Source organism: Oryctolagus cuniculus, chromosome 6 (genome assembly GCF_964237555.1).
Source record: "Oryctolagus cuniculus chromosome 6, mOryCun1.1, whole genome shotgun sequence".
NCBI lineage: Eukaryota > Metazoa > Chordata > Mammalia > Lagomorpha > Leporidae > Oryctolagus > Oryctolagus cuniculus.
In genome coordinates, this window is record NC_091437.1 from 126,817,630 (window position 1) to 126,834,844 (window position 17,215).

Here is a 17,215-nt window from a genome sequence, read left to right on the forward strand (position 1 = left end):
CTCCTGAATGATGTGTTTAAGAGTAAAGTTAGGGGCCAGCGTTGTGGTGCAGTGGGTTCAGCCACAGCTGGTGACGTTGGCATCCCATATCAGAGTGCTGGTTCGACTCCTGGCTGCTCTGCTCCCTATCCAGCTTCCTGATGGTGATCCTGGCAAGGCAGCAGATGAAGGCCAGAATACTTGGGCACCTGTCACCCACATGGGAGACCCGGATGAAGCTCCTGGCTCCTGGCTTTGACCTAGCCCAGCCCTGGCTGTTGCAGCCATCTGGGGAATGAACCAGCAGATGAAAGATCTCCTCCCTCCTCTTCATTGCTCCGCCTTTCAAATAAATAAATCACCTTAAAAAAAAAAAAGGAGAAGTTAATAAGTACCAGGTGGATTTCTTCAGCTCTTCGGATGTGCTTGGATGCCCTGTAGGCCAGAGGCCTCACTCTTGGCTGCACATTGCAGCCATCTGGGGTGATATTAAGACAATACCACTGCTGAGGTGCACCCCTAGCTATTCTGTTAAGAGGTCTGGGGGTGCAGGCATCAGTAGTTTTTCACAGCCCGTAGGTGATTCTAATGAACATTGATCAGAGCCATTATTTAAGCTTTTGCATTTTTTTTCCTAGTTGCAAATACTACATTCTCTGGCATTTGGGAAGAAACTACTGAAATCAGATGACTTTCCTTTGGCCGAGCATTAATTTCATCATTAGCAGAGAGCACCCAAACCAGTGAAATACATTTGATCTACCCCATCATGCATTGCGATCCTCTGCCAGATGCCCTGAAAGTTCGAGATGGGGGACTGTGTGCACAGAGTAGCCTGTGCAAATAGGGACCCCGGGAGTGATGGCTTCTCAACCTGCCCCACCACTCATGGCAGCTGCTTGGGTGTCCTCTGGGTGTGTTGCCCTGGGCTGTCCCAGTGAACACGATGACATGATTGTTACCCCACCGCAACTTGCAGCCTCCAGGGAAGGTGGTCACCCTGTGATCCCCATGAAGGGGGCCCATGCTGGTGGCAGGAGCCCTCAGGAGCTCAGGTCAGGGCCCCTCACCCAGTCTAGTGGGGGCAGGGATGACTTGCTGGAGGAGCTGAAATGTGAACCCAAACCAGAAGGATGAGTGCTGGGCCTGTGCACCCGGAAGGAATATCCTTGAAATGGCAGGGAGATTTCACTGTGCTCGGAATACAACACAGCAACTGAGTGAGAAGCAAGGACTTCTAAGGGTGGCAGAGTCTGGGTGACAACGGGTCCTGTGGGCCAAGTTAGGAAGCGTGGACTTCATCAATGAGGGGAATGAAAGAACTATCTACAACACGTGCAAAGATCATTCGGGCCACAAGAAGTGTTGGGCTACAGAGAGCTGCGAGTGGACTCAGTGGACTGCTAATGGGCCCAGCATGCAGCTCTGGGTGGGGGGTGATGGGCAAGAGCTATAGCCTGAGGAAGGAGGGAAATGGACTTCCATGAGACAGCATGTGAGGGGGCCTGGGCCTGGGGCTTCGAAGAGGGCTGACGCTGCACAGAGGTGGTGCCATGTACTAAAAGCACGGAGCAGAGGAGAGAGACCCAGTGGGAGGGCTGGGCAAGCCGGCGACTCTGTTTGGAACATGTTGGCTTTAGCTGGCTGAGTTCCTGGGAAGCAGGCTCTGAGCACAGTTTATGGAACAGAACTTAAAAGGGGCTCTTGTGGGTTAGGAAAGTGTGGGGGGGGGGGGGGGGGGCCCTGGGAGACATGGAGCCCCAGGGCAGGCTGAACAATGGCCTTGACTGTGGCGGTCTGTATCTTCCAAAGATGGCCACATCAGCATATGTCCTGACTACTCCCTGTTCTTTCAGTGTAGTGTTGGAGCTCCTCCATGGAGAGTGGGATCTTGAACTTGGGAGGACGTTTGTAATAGCCACACCAGATTGGTGCTGCTTGACTTCTAAGGCTCAATCAGAAAAAGCAGCCCAGCTTCTGCTTCTCTCTCTCTCTCTTTCCCTCCCTCCCTCCCATGTCTCTCTCTCTCTCTCTCTCTCTCTCTCTCTCTCTCTCTCTCCCAGGAGCCCTGAGTCAACAGCCTGAAGCCTGCCTGCAAGAGCAAGTGTGTGGAGAGTCCAAATGGAGGGGACGGAGCCTCAGGAGCCCCGGAGCTCCAGCCCCGGCAGTGTGGGTGCACCTGGGCAGGTGCCAGAGCTGGGGGTGAGTGAGCGTTTAGACGCATCCACCACTACAGCCTAAGCCATCTCAGCAGACACCCAGTGGAGCAGAGAACAGTCTTCACTGTTCGCTCAGCCTTCTCCAGACGACAGACTCATGAGCGAAGGAAACGTTGCTGCTCTTAAGCAGTCACCTTTTGGGACGGTTTCTTACACAGCATTAGCTAACAGGCACATGAGCTCACCCCTCGGGGAGCTCTGGAGCAAGGATAGCCTTCCAAAGCTGTCCCAAGTAGGGCCCAGAGGGTAGAGCCTTGCTACACCTGCACCGATCAGTGCTTGAATACGGGCTTCCCTGAGAAGTGAGATCGTTGGACCAGGAAGTTCTCTCCAGCTGAAGTGAACCTGGAAGGCTGGACTGACGGTGTTTCCAGAGCCGGGGGCACAGTGCTTCCCAAAAGTGGGTTTGGACTTCACTGGGACTGCAGTAGCCAAGGAGACGTTGCATCAGCCGCATTCACAGGAGGGAGCTGGCCATTCTGGTTTGGACTCTGCGAGATTATGGTCTGGGGGATGCTAGCCTGTAGCTTAACGTGTTTCCTCAGGTGGCCTGAGAATTGGAAACAACCTGCATCCAGATGACCTGAATTCACCCCTGCCCCCGGGCAGTGACCAGGCTGCTTCCAAGTCACCCATACGCTCACTGACATTGGGAATCTGCACGAAGGTGGCTCCCTGAACGCCATGGGACAGCAGATGGAGGGTCCCAGGGAGGTACAGGATGAAAAGAGAGGCCTGGAATGCCACCACTGGGGAAGCAGATAAAGGTCACAAAGAAGATGGGGAACGGAAGTGGCTCCCAGAGGCAGGCGTTCAGCCTGGGTGAGACATTCGTGTCCATAGCAGCCTTCCTAGGTTTGATAACCAGCTCTGGCTCCCGGAGCCAGCTTCCTGCTGATGCAGAACCTGAGAGGCAGCAGCAATGGCTCAAGTAGTTGCATTCTTGCCACCCGTGTGAAGACCAAGACTGAGTTCCTGGCTCCCAGCTTCAGCCCAGCCCAGTCCCAGCTGTTGCAGGCATTTGATAAGTGAACCAACAGGTGGTCTCTCTCTCTCCCTCCCTCCCCCATTGCCTTTCAAATAAATAAATAAAAATTGAAACAATAACAAAAAAGGGGCTGGCACTGTGCCCTATCGGGTTAAGCTACTGTTTGCCATGGAGCATCCAATATTGGAGCAGAAAGTTCAAGCCCCGGCTGTTCCACTTCTAATCTGGCTTCCTGTCTATGTGCTTGGGAAAACAGCAGAAGACAGCCCAAGTAATTTCTACCCATGTGAGAAACCTGGATGGACTTCCTGGTTCCCGGCTTCAGTCTGGCCTAGACCTGACTGTTGCCACTGGGGAGTCAACCAGTGGTTGAAAGATCTTTCTGTCTCTCTGTCTCACTCAACTTTCCAAATAAGAAATGAATAAATAATTTTTTTAAAAAAGTGATTTTCTATGGGAGCAGTCAATAGTAGCAAACGCAGAGGAGAGATCTGGTAGGGTGAGAATGTTCATGGGATTTGGCAGCCAGGCGGTTATTGTTGGCTTCAGCTAGGGCAGTCGGGTGGCTGTTAATTGCATCCAGCTAGGGCAGCCTGGGTGATATTTATCCAGAGCTGCTTCTTGGCTGGGGTCCCGATGGCGGAGGAGGGGACTGGAGCTAAGAGGGACTGCAAAGTTCTGGATGGAGATTGTTTGGGGATGGCCATCTGCTCAGAGCAAATAGAAATGGATTGGCTAAGCAAGGCAACACCAGGTAAGCCGGGAGGAGGTAACTGAGTGAGACGTGAGAGAGAAGGAAGCAGCCCAGGAAGGGAAGCTAAGGACTGGCAGAAGGAGCTGAGCCCAGAAGACTGTTGCTGAAGCCAGCGCCCTCCAGGGCTTCTACAGCCAAAACAAAGCACCCAGTCGGAGCTCTCACTAGAACAGTCACTCTGGCAGCCAAGAGAGCAAAGGTATTGCAGTCAACAGACTGGGTTGGCTTCCCACCACCACAGAGCAGTAGCTCCTTGAAAAGCCATTTTACGCACCTAACATCCATCTCCTTGCCTGTGAAGGGGAGATGATAAGACTTCACTTGTGCTCTACTGCCAAGACTGTAGCTCATTCATTCATTCACTAACACTTACTAAGCACCACTATGTGCCAGACACAGAAGTGGACAAGGGGTATTCCCCAGTGACCTGCATGGGCCAGGCCCAGGCCCTCCTGAAGAGAAAAAAAAAAAACATGAAGAAGCTTATAACAGCAGCAATGATGCCATGCCATTTGTGATAAGTGCTGCCAGGGAGAAGAAAGATAAATACAGCTGACCCTCGGTGTTACACAACCTCGATCAGAAATGTGGCGAGGCAGATCTGTACCAATTACATAGACTTTTTTTCTTGTCATCATTTCCTAAACAATACAAGGGTATTTATTGTATGGAGGCAGCCTTCATTGTGGCATAGCAGGTAAAGACATTGCCCTTAATGCCAGCCTCCCATATGCGTGCCAGTTTGTGTCCCAGCTGCTCCACTTCTGATCCAGCTCCCTGCTAATGTCTTGGGAAAATAGGGTTGGGCCCCTGCACCCTTGTGGGAAAGCCGAATGAAGCTCCTGGCTTCGGACAGGCCCAGTTCCAGCCATTGTGACCATTTGGAGAGTGAACCAGTGGATGGAAGATCTCTTTCTCTCTCTCCTTCTCCCCCCTCCCTATAACCTTGACCTTCAAATATACTAATACATCTTAAAAATAAAAATAAAAATTCCATGGGAAAATGGAATTGAAAGTTCATTTTGGTACAAGAATTTTTTTAAATCAACACATAGTTTTTTCCTAATATGCATTTTGCACGAACTTATTTGAAGAGACTTCATTCAGTGTAACGACTGTTTAGACAGAATTACATAGCACACATACTGGGTATCAAAGCAAATCCAGAGACGATTTAAAGTATACAGGAAGATGTGTGGAGGTTGTATACAAACATTGTGCCATTTCATATGAGAGCTTGTGCTCACACATATTTTGGTGTGCACAGGGATTTCTAGCGGCCATCTACTGTGGATACCAAGGGCCAGCTGTATGTTAGATCCAATAGTGGGTGGGACATAGCAGGTGCTCAGGAAGTGGTCTGCACCCAGCCTCACCACCGGCAAGACGTGTAACGGGGCCATGCTTACCACAATTGTGGGAAGAGGTATTTTATCTTCCGAATCAGCAGATTCCCTCTTTTTGTGGCTTTCTTCTTCTGGAGGAACTTTGGTATTTTATTCTTTTTTTTTTCAAAATTGGTATAAAACCAGCACAATTACATACTTGCAGGAAGATTTGGGTACATTGGGTGCACTCAGAATCCCAGCTGCTCCACTTCCCATCCAGCTCCCTGCTAATGCACCTGGTAAGGCATGAGATGGCCCCAGTGCTTGGGCCCTAGAACCAGTGTGGGAGAACGGATGGGATTCTTGCCTCCTGTCTTTGACCCGACCCAGCCCTAGCTCTTGTGCCCATTTGCCCATGGAATATCTCTTTCTTTCTCTGTCTGCCCCTCTCTCTTGTATCACTCCTGACTTCAATGCAGTCTTTTTGGAGTTTTCCCCTCATGCATTCACTTGAGAGAAATAGCAGAAGAGTGCTCTTCTTCTGGTGATAATCTCTGTAGTATCTTGGCACCTCTTTTTTTAAAAAAAGAAAATATTTGGAGCAACACGGATGCAAAGCTGACTCACTTGGCGGGAAAGCTTGCCAAGAAGAGCGGGGAGTGGGGACGAGAGGTGCTTCCCAGCTTATCAGCCGGAGGCATCGCTGATCACCACCCGGCTGGGACGGTCTGCTCCCCCAAGCCCCATCAGAGTCAGCTCCCCCTGCACAGGGAGGACATGCGCTCTGAGACGGCCGTGGAAGCTGCTCACGCCAGGTAACAGAACCGCAGCAAGCAGGCTTCTGTTTCCCAAAGCACTGCCCGCCACACCACGCTGCCCGGGAAACAGCGAGAGGCCAGGCGGCCCTGGGGAGCAGCGGGCTCCCCACCTTCCACTCCGGGGACCACTGGCTCACAGCTGCCCCCTCCCTGTGCAAGCTCTGAGCTGTCGTCACTCACAGGTTGGGAGTGAGTGGCCCTGAGACCAGGCTCCGAGAGAGGGGTGAAGAAAGCGTGGAAGCCAGAATGTGCCTGGGCCTGACGGAGCACTGCCCTGGGCAGGTTAGCACAGCTGCAGCAGTTTTGCTAGGGATGTGTGTGCAGCGGAGGGGGCGGGGAAGGTCATGGGAGAGAGAGAGTAGGGGGAAGAGAGGGGTGTGTGTGTGTGTGTGTGTGTGTATGTATGTTTTAAGAGTTGATATTTAGGGGGCCAATGCTGTAGTGCTGCCAGTTATACCCCCAGCTGCAGTGCCAGCATCCCATGTGGGCGCCAGTTCAAGTCCCGGCTGCTCCACTTCTGATCCAGCTCCCTGCTATGGCCTGGGAAAGCAGTGGAAGATGGCCCAAGTCCTTGGGCCCCTGCATCTGCATGGGAGACCTGGAAGAAGCTCCTGGCTCCTGGCTTCAGATCAGTTCATCTCTGGCCATTGTGGCCATTTGGGGAGTGAACCAGCAGATGGAAGACCATTTCTCTCTCTCTCTCTCCCTCCCTCTCTCTCTCTCTACCTCTCTCTGTAACTCTGTCGTTCAAATAAATAATTTAAAAAAATAAAGGAAAGACTCTTAAGTAGACTAGATGTTGAAAAAATAGCAAATTCCTTGGAAATTAAAAAAAAATATTATTTATTTGAAAGGCAGAATTGAGAAAGAGAGCACTCAATATTCCATATTCCATCCACTGGTTCACTCCTCAAGTGGCCGCAACAGCCAGGGCTGGGTCCGGCTAAAGGCAGGAGGCAGGAGCTCCATCCTGGTCTCCCACGTGGGTGGCAGGTACCTTCATCTGCTGCCTTCCCAGGCACATTAGCAGGAAGCCAGATGGGAAGTGTACCAGCCAGGACTCAGATTCCAACATGGGATGCAGCTTAACCTGCTGTACAACACCAGCCCCTGGTGTGTGTTTTTTGCAAATGGATATGTCCACGAGCAAGTGTGTATGGGGATAACCTTCAAAAGCTCATAGAACATGGAATTAAAAGGGAAATTCATTTTGGTGCCAAAAGAAAAACTTTTGAAATTCATGCATTCACGCCTTTCTGATGAACTTTTTGAAGTTCCCTCATGTGTGGATTTCTGAATGTGTGCATGTCTGTGCATATGGACATGTGTCTGAGAGCATGCATGTGCAGATGTGTCATTGTGTACAGATATGTGTCTGAGAGTGAGGGTATAAACACACACGTGTATGAGGGGTCCAGTGGAAAATACTTTGCATTGAATATGATTTTGGTGTCCTGGGTTACCCTAAAGCACCTCTGCTCATGGTTGAGCAGGACGCCATAGCCATGTCGAATTTTCTTCTGGGGGAGTCTGAAGGAACACAGTCCCAGAGTTACCTTGCGCCACTAATCCCTGGGAGCAAAATTCCTGCACCCGGCAGGTATCATTTAGAGCCTTTCTCAATTAGCAGTCATAACACCTGAAGCTTTGAACAGTTGTTGTATGTTTATCTTTCTCTTCAAGTTCACCCTGTTGGCTCTTATTGCCAGCCAAGTTCAAACAACCTTCTGTCTGGCAGCCACAAACACAGTTGCCCCAGCCCCCACCCCAAAGCCGAGATAGCCACACAGAGTTGGCGGCCGGTTCCCACGTTCTTAGTGTGTGTTCTGTTGCTCTCTTAAAAAATGGTGCTGAATGATGTGTCCATTGCCAACAAGGACTTGTGGAAGCTTACGATATTCACGGCACACCTCCAGCAGACATGTTTCAAAACACAAAAATCCCGAATCCAAACTCAACTTGCAAGGAGAGAGGAACATTCCAGTGTGTGTGTTCTTGTGCTTCATTTTCCCTGATGGTCAAACACAGCACTTAGCCATGCAATACAGAGTCATGGTGACAGTGTGCCTTTAGAGTTACCCTCTCTGGAATTCCTTGTGCTGTTTGTTTCTCCAAGTCTCAGTTTTCCCATCAATAAAAACAGGAAAAATTATAGACCTCTTGTGGGACTGAAGGGTACACTACTCAGACAATGTACACAATGCGCTTAACCTAGCACCTGGTGACCAGAGAGCAATCACTTTTGCTCTGTTGTTGCTTCCCTGTCATGTGAGGCTGTGAACAACTCCCACGTTGCATCTCCTTTCAGTTGTGTGCACAGATCTGGGTGGGATTTCCTGCTCAGATTCAATGAGAAGAGAGGCAAAAATGAATACATTCCTGGGGTCCTAGCCTGGCACAGGCTAAAAGTAGATACTGTGACTTGGTCTTGCACAGCAGCATACACACAAATTTGCTTTAAGAAACATCTGTAAAGACCTATTTATTTGAAAGGCAAAGCGACAGAGGGAGACACACACACACACACACACACACACACAAAGAGAGAGAAAGAGAAAGAGAGATTCATGTACTGCAGGTCAGGCTGTGGTTACCTGGGGCAGGGTCCTGGGAGACTCCGGGGCTTCCTTCTATGGCCTACCTGAGTTCTATTGATCTCTGAAGATCAACGGATCTTCTGGCAACCCATTCCAGAGAACACTGGTCATCTATTTGATATGCACAGCCTATAGCACAAGCTCCTCCAGGTGCGTTCTTCATTCAACCGCGAATATCTAGACACATAGGCATGCTGTGCACTCATTCCTCAAGTAGTTGGGTGAGAGGTGATCTATGATCTCTTTGAACACTGCTGAGCTCTCAGAAAAGTCCCACTGAGCCCTCCACCCCATGCCAAGATGCCTCTGCCTCCCAGCTTCCCCTGGGAATTGCCTCCATTTCCTGAGTTCCTGAGGCAAGCACCATCTGCACAGGCCTGTCAGTCTACTCCTGCCCAGCATTTGTTTTCCTGTGGATGTGTGTCTCCCACTCTCTCCCTCCTTCCAGCAAGGGTTGGAGGTGTTTCCTTACTGATCTCTGCAGCCCCATCTTCCCCTCTCATCCAGGTCTCCTTGGTGTCAAGCACTTAGTAGGTGCTCTAGAATTATCTATTGAATCAGAGCATCAGCATGAAAGCAAGTGAGCCAATGAATGAAGTGTTTCACAGAAAGAGGAACTGTTAAGGTGAAAATAAACTTGTAGGCCTTTAAGTCAAGCATCCACCTGCAAGTGTTAACCACCCAGAAGTGATGACTCCCCTAAGAGGTGGGGAGTCTTAGGGTACAGTCCAGGTGTCCACTTCTGCTATGACCTGTTATCCTTGCTGGATCTGCATCTTCATTCTTCCCAGAGGAAAGTTCCAGAAAATGCTGGGGGAGCAGAGAGTCTGCCTGAGTCTCTCTCTGTTAGGTCTCACCTCTCACTGAAGTCACCAATTCATTAACTAGGGTATCACTTTTCCTGGCCTCTTTATACAAAAACCAAATCAATATGTATTGATTGAGAGTCTCCTATGTAGACAACCAGGTGAGAACGAGGAAAAGCAGGAAAAGTAAGAAGAGAGGAATTGTGTGCAACTTGTCTCTCCCAATGGTCAGCTGGACGCCCCAAGTTGTGTCCACAATCCAGTCCCCAGAAGGTAGTGGGCATGGCTGTGGGCTTTCAGAGTGAAAGATGGGAGAGGGATCTCTTCTGCATCCTCACGTGAAAGAGACAGGAAAGGAGAATGTCATATAAATATCAAGTCCATGACTACCCAGGTCCTGAATGAAAATTCTAAGAATGATTAAACCTGACCCTGACTCCAGGATAAACAGAACTTTATTGTCATAATTGTTCTTCTTGTTTGCTGTCCCTGTGCTACACACACACACACACACACACACACAGTCTACCATCCTGCGCCTCGTACATAAGGGATGCATTTTGCTCTACAGAAAGGCAATACTGGAGACAATCAAAAGATATGATCATTGTCCCTGCTCAGCTGCTCATTCACTGCAATCCTGGGCACATCAGTTAATTGCCTCAGGCCTCTACTTGTCTATTTTTTGAAAAGGAGAACGCTAACATAATTATCTGCTTTACAGCCATGCTGTGATTATAATTGTATTTTGTAGATATAAACACTTTGGAAGTTGAACTACTGTCTGCTTCACACAGTTGAAGCATTCTTCAGAACTCAACTGCAAACTTCAATACATCATTTCCAACAGTGAACAAATCAACTAGGCAGATCTGCAAGAAATAGAAGACCCAAACAACAACATAAACCAAAAAGACCTAACAGGCATAGAACATGCTGATCAACAAGAGAATCCATATTCTTCTCAAGTGCGCATGGAACATTCTCCAGAATAAACCACATGTTAGGCAATAAAGCAAACCTCAGGAAGTAGAAAAGGAGAGAAAGAATACAAAATATGTTTCTGACCACAGTGGAATGAAATTAGAAAGCTCTCAAATCAATAACCTAGTCTTCCACCTTGGATACTAGAAAAAGAACAAACTCAACCTAAAGCAAGCAGAGAGAAGGAAATAACAGAGATTAGAACAGAAATTAATGAACTAGAGACTAGAGAAACAATACAGAAAAAAAATCAATGGAACAAAAAACTGTTTCTCTGAAAAGGTCAGTACAATTGACAAATATTTAGCCAGATTGACCAAAAGTTACCTATAAGCAGACTTCATGGTAGATAGTCCTCAAATCACCTACTCAATCTTTACATGGCCAAATAGACCTCAGACTTTGAGAGCTAGTGGTATGGCCAATGTGGCGGCCATACTGGAAACCAAGTGTCCTGACCCCCACTTGTGTCTGCTGATGCTACCCTCCCATCTCATTTATTTAAAAAATTTTATTTTTAATTTATTTATCTGAGATTCAGAAAGAGAGAGAATTCCCATCTGCTGGTTAACTCCCCAAAGGCCCACAGTATCCAAGGCTGGGCCCAGGACCAGAACTAGAAGCTAGAAACACAATCCAAGTCTCCCACCTGGGTGGCAGGGACCCAATTATCTGATCCATCACCTGCTGTCTCAGCGTTTGCACTGATGGGAAGCTGGGATTGGGATTCAGAGCTGGGAATAGATCCTACACGTTCCGCTGTGGAATGATGGCTTTAACTGGCATCTTAACTGCTAAGCCAGCCTCATGCCTCTCATTTAACTTGTACCCATATGATCAGATGCTTATACTCTGGGCTGGGCATTGTGGTACAGCAGGTCAAGCCATTGCCTGGGATGCCCACCTCCCACATCAGACCGAGTGCTGGTTTGAGTCCCAGCTACTCCTCTTCAGCTCCATCTGCTTGCTAATGTGCCTGGGATGGCAGTGGACAATAGCCCATGTACCAGGGTCCCTGTCACCCATGTGACAGATCCAGATGGAGTTCCTGCCTACTGGCAATGGCCTAGTCCACCCAATCACAGCTGTTGGGAGTATTTATGGGAGCAAAGCAGTGAATGGGAAATCAGTCTCTCTCTCTCTCTCTCTCTCTCTCTCTCTCTGTCTCCCTTACTCTCTGTCACTCTTTCAAATAAGTAAGTTTTTTTTAAAGCTGCTTGATATCTTGACTTATATTGAAAGACAGTAGGGAAGCCATTGGAGAGAACTTTACCATGAGGTAAAATGATAAATTTTTGAATAAAAAGTTGGTGTGATGGTGTAGTGGGTAAAGCAGACACCTGCAGTGCAGTCATCACACATGGGCACCAGTTCACGTCCTGGCTGCTCTATTTCTGATCCAGCTCCCTGCTAATTGCATGGGGGAAATCAGCAGAAGATGGCTCAAGTGCTTGGGTCCCTGCTACCTATGTGGGTGACCTGGAAGAAGCTCCTGGCTTTGGCCTGGCCTGGCCCAGCCCTGCCTGACTGTTTTGGCCACTGGGGAATGAACTCCAGTTCTCTGTCTCTCTGTCTTTCCCTCTCTCTGTAAAATAGGGGCCGTTGCTGTGGCACAGTATGTAAAACCATTGCCTGTGGTGCTGGCATTCCATATGGGCACCAGTTATAGAGTCCCAGCTCCTACATTTCTGATCCAGCTCTCTGCTGATGTGTCTGAGAAAACAGTGGAGGATGCAAAAGCAGCTTGGGCCCCTGCACCCATGTGGGAAGCCCAGAAGAAGCTCCTGGCTCCTGGCTTCCAATTGGCCCAGCTCCAGTTTTTGTGGCTATCTGAGGAGTGAACCAAAGAATGGAAGATACTCTCTCTCTCTCTCTCTAACTCCACCTTTCAAATAAATAATCTTAAAAATAAAAGTAAAATTAAAAAATTAAAAAATCCTCCAGTGAGTCAAATTGTTAAGTGAAATCACCATTCCTACTGTGAATTAAATATTGTCTCTCCTCTCTGAGATATGATTCCCAATGGAACAGAGATAGCAGGATCTTTAAAGAGGTGATTAGGACATTAAGAGGGATTAGTGCAATCTCTTGCGGATCTGGGTTATTAAAATTACAAGAACCAAGGCCGCGCCTCCTGCTGTCTCTCCCCTGCAGCTGGCCTTCCACTCCTCTGCCTTCCCATGGTGCTGATCAAGGCCTCACCAGATGCACTTGCTCCATCTTGAACTTCCAACCTCTGGAATCATGAGCCAAATGATCTCCTGTTCTTTATAAAACCTCCAGCCCCAGATATTCAGAAAAAAGACCAAGACACCTCCCATTTTGTCACCCACACAAATCAAAAAGTATCCTGTTCTGAATGACCCCTGCAGGCTTTGCACCCATTTTCTCTGATTGCTGAGGAACAACCCAGAATTTGAGTGATGCTCCTGGAGGCAGTTGCTCTCCCTTAAGGTCAGAGTGAGAGTTCTGGGATTATAATCCTGGACAGGAAGAAGTTGAGCAATAAGAGAACCAGGGCATGCACAGTGAGAGAGAGAAACATTGAGTTTAGGGAGTGAGAATCCCCAGCACATTGCTTGCCTGTCTCATGACAGAAACACTGCCTGGGGAGTGCAGCAGAGGTCGGGTAGGCGTGACTGCTTCTGAATGCTATCAGGAGAATGCATGCGCCTCTTCTGAGAAAGGCAAGTACAGAGTTACTTACAAGAATAAAATCAAGGAGCCCGCTGCTGTGGCGCAGCAGGTTAAGCCACTTGGGGAGTGAACCATTTTGGGAATGAACCAGCAGAAGGAAGATTTCTCTCTCTGCTGCTGCCTCTCACTAACACTGCCCTTCAAATAAATAAATAAATCTTAAAAAAATGTGCTCTTCCAAGTTCTATTTTTCATCATCATCACTGCCATCATCATCATCATTATTATTGCTGCTTTCTTTCAAATCCCTCCTACTTCCTCCAGCTGCAACCCTCTTATGAATTTCAGAAATGAAGAAATCCGCAATCATATATGATAGAAAGTTAGGAGGAGTAGGAACATACAAACACTCTATTTTCTTTTTAAGATTTATTTGTTTATTTGAAAGGCAGAGTTACAGAGAGGCAGAGGTGGGGAGAGAGAGAGAGAGAGGTCTTCCATCCCAGATGGCCACAATTGCCAGAGCTGAACTGATACGAAGCCAAGAGCTTGGAGCTTCTTCTGGGTCTCCCATGTGGGTACAGAGGCCCAAGGACTTGGGCCAACTTCCACTGCTTTCCCAGGCACATTAGCAGGGAGCTGGACCAGAAGTGGAGCAGCCAGGACTTGAACCAGCACCCATAGAGGATGCCGATGTCACAGGAGGCAGCTTTACCTGCTACACCACAGTGCCAGCCTCTAAACACCCTATTTTCTACATGAGGAGACTGAAGTCTTAGAGTGCATAGTTGCTGGCTGGATGTTAGCTATAGAAGAATTATTAATATAAACCAAATAGCTCTGATTTCAGTGGTTGGAGACACCCAAACAAAGACATCTATTTTAGACTTATGGATCCTTCTAAGACACATTCAGAGTCTTTCTATAAGGAAGAGAGCCAGGGCTGCCTATCAGAGTCACCCGGAGGGGCAGGTGTGTGGCGCAGTGGTTAAGCAGCCATTGGGACTCCTGCATCCCATGTCGGAATGCCTTGTCAAGTCCTGGCTCTAGGCCTGATTGCTGCTTCCTGCTAATGTGCACCCTGGGAGCCCAAAGTAATTGAGTCTCTGTCACCCATTTAAGAGACCCAGATCGAGTACCTGTCTCCTGGCTTTGGCCTGACCCAACCGGCATTTAGGGAGTAAACCAGGAGATGGACACTCTCTTCTGTCCCTCTACTTTCAAATAAATCAAAGAAAATAAACATACCTTTGAAAAGAACAATCACTCGAAGACATTTTTAAGACCATTTAATAGGGCAGGCAGGCAGTGTGGCAGTCGACACCAGCTGGGGCACCTGTATGCTATCCTGCAGGGCCTGTGTCCCCAGCCAGGCTCTGCTCTGGATTCCAGCTTCCTTCTAATGTGCATCCCGGGAGGGAGACAGCAGCAATGGTTCAACTGTTTGGATTCCTGCCATCCACGTGGGAGACCTGAATTGAACTCCTGCCTTCTGCCTTGGACCTGATGTAGACCCCACCATTAGGGGGCATTTGGGGAGTGAACCAGCCAATGGAAGATCTCTCTGTCTCTTACTATCTACCTCTCAAGCGACTTTTAAAAAAAATAATTTAAAAAAATCAAAAACAAAAAAGCACTTATGCCTAGGCCCGTTGACTCATACTGAGTGGAGCAGAGCCCAAGCAGTCACCATTGGTTTGATCGCCCCGGGGGAATCCCACACATGGTAAAAGTTGAGCACCACTAGCTAGCCAGCATTGGGCACTCTCTTCCTGCTTGGCCAAACCAACACTTTATTTAGTCGCAGACTCCACTGGTGGTTGTAGACTAGCTTTTCGTTTTATAGGTGGTCCCTCCGATGGCGTGTCCAGGGTTCTTAGAAAAGCAAAGTTAACTGCTGGTGTTCTCATTTTTTTTTTCTGTGAATAAAGAACTCCGTTCAGAGCAGAGCATGCAGCCACTTCCTGGTGTTGCATGGCCTGACATTAAGCCAAGGAAGACAAGAGTGGTTGAGGGAACACACGTATTTGGAGGTGCAATATCTACTATCTTCCATATCCACACAGGGTGGCTTCTAAGACCCCTCTGGGTTCCCAAATGCTCGGATTCTCAACTCCCTCTTACAAAATAGCACAGTATTTGCATGTAACCCATACCCACACATCTAGATTACCCAAATATCAAACACTGTGTAAATGCTATGTAAGTGGCTGTTAAACTCTATCTTCTGTGGAATAACGACAAGAAGAAATGTCTGAAAATCGTCAGCATACATGATATTTTTTCTGGTCTTTTCCATACACATTTTCTCCCCCCAAGCATTTTTGCTGCGGAGTTCATGCAGGTGGGGAGCCAGCCGTATTCACACGGTCTGGAAAGCCTAGCTGGTATCCACACAAATCTCAGCCTTGCTCTTGCCACCCTCAGGCCGCCGAGGCTCCCGGGCCAACCAAGCTGAGATCAGGCTAAAATGAAAAGCGACTCAGTTGTAAGCGACTGAAGCATAGGCAGTCTCCCAACAGAAATCCCCAGCCGCAGGACAAGCTCTCCTGCATCAGAGCAGAGGAACCAAGCGGGGAGGAAGCAGAATACGCCAGCTCCCAAGCCTGGTGCTGGATCCCTGGCACAGGAAATAAACAAAGGACCCTTTGCCTCCATCTGCTTCTTTTTCATTATGCAGAACGATCAAGTCCCGCCCGCTGGTGTTGTCAGGACTGGAGTTGCCCAAGACTGCATTTTGCCGGGTTTGAAGAAGTCAATTTCAACATGTCAAAAATTTGTTTCAAGGCCTGGGATCAGACAGAGCTGAAGGGACGTTGAGGGCTCGGTTAAATGGTGCATTTGCGCTGTGTACGTGCGCCGCGCTCAGCAAGGCTATGCGGGTAAGGAGAGGCCCAGGACCCACCCGAGCGCTGCAGGGCGCGAGGGAACGTGCCTGGGATCCAGCCTGCTTCCCGGAGCAGAACTTCCCGCCTCCCTGAGGTCACGACAGCTCTGTGATCAGCAGCAATGAACAGGGACCAACTCACTGGGGTTCAAAGAAAACAGTCACTCCAACCGAGCAGCCCAGCGTGTGTGCCAAGCTTGGGGGTCCGAATGAGCTGGGCTGGGATCGGCTTGGGCGTGAAGAGAAGACGGCGGAAGAATGATCCCAGCAGCGCGTTGGGAACTTTGCCCTGCGTTCTGAAATGCGTTGCTTCTGAACTGCTACTATCGGCACTGTTTTCGTAGCTCAGAGACTGGGGCTGCAACACCCCCTTTCTCCTTCCCCACCTCCTCCCGGTCTTTCCTCCTAAGACTGGGCTCATCTGCTCCGGACAAAAGGAGCACTAAAGCCGCGACATCCCGCCCCAAGACCCTTTTGTGCCCAGCATGGGCTGGAGTCGGGGAAGGAGCGGGCCCAGCCCCAGCAGAGACCAAGCGTCTCCAACAGCAGCTTCTGTTATTCTCCCGCGGTGGAAAACGCTGCGATGGGCCAGATCGCGGGCAGAGATAGGGATTCCGCTGGCCCGGGTTTCTTCACCTCCCTTTATGTTTGATTTGCATATTCGCCCACAAAGATCCTCATTGTTAAGAGGAGTCCGAAGCCTTTTTATATGCATGGAAGCAGGGCGCTCTTGCTTTCTCTGGAAGTGTTTATCAAGTTCTTAATAGACAAGCAGGTTGATCATTGAAAAGCCTGTCTTTCTGATCCTACGAGGTCAACATCTTTAGTCCCTTTTGTATAGATGGGGAAGCTGAGGCTCGGAGAGGGGTCGCATAGCAACCAGCGGCAGAGCCAAGTTTGGAGCCCAAAGATGCCAGGCTGCAGAGTCCTGGCCCTTGCTCCCGCACTGTGCTCTTTCTCTGCTGTCTTCTCTCCTTGGCCTACTCTGATTCTCTTGCCTTCTTTCCTGAAGGGTGCTTTTGCCTGGACTAAGTCCTCCCGAGGCTTTTCCTACGAGCTTGGGAATTTCTGAACAACTGCAGCCCGAGGGAGCCCTCCGCGGTCTCCCGGCGCTTCTCAGTCTTGCTGCTACTCCTTCTGGGGAACATGACCGCATGTCAGATCATCAAGGCCCTGCACCAAGAGAGGGCCAAGGTCTCATTCACGGTGCGGCTTTGT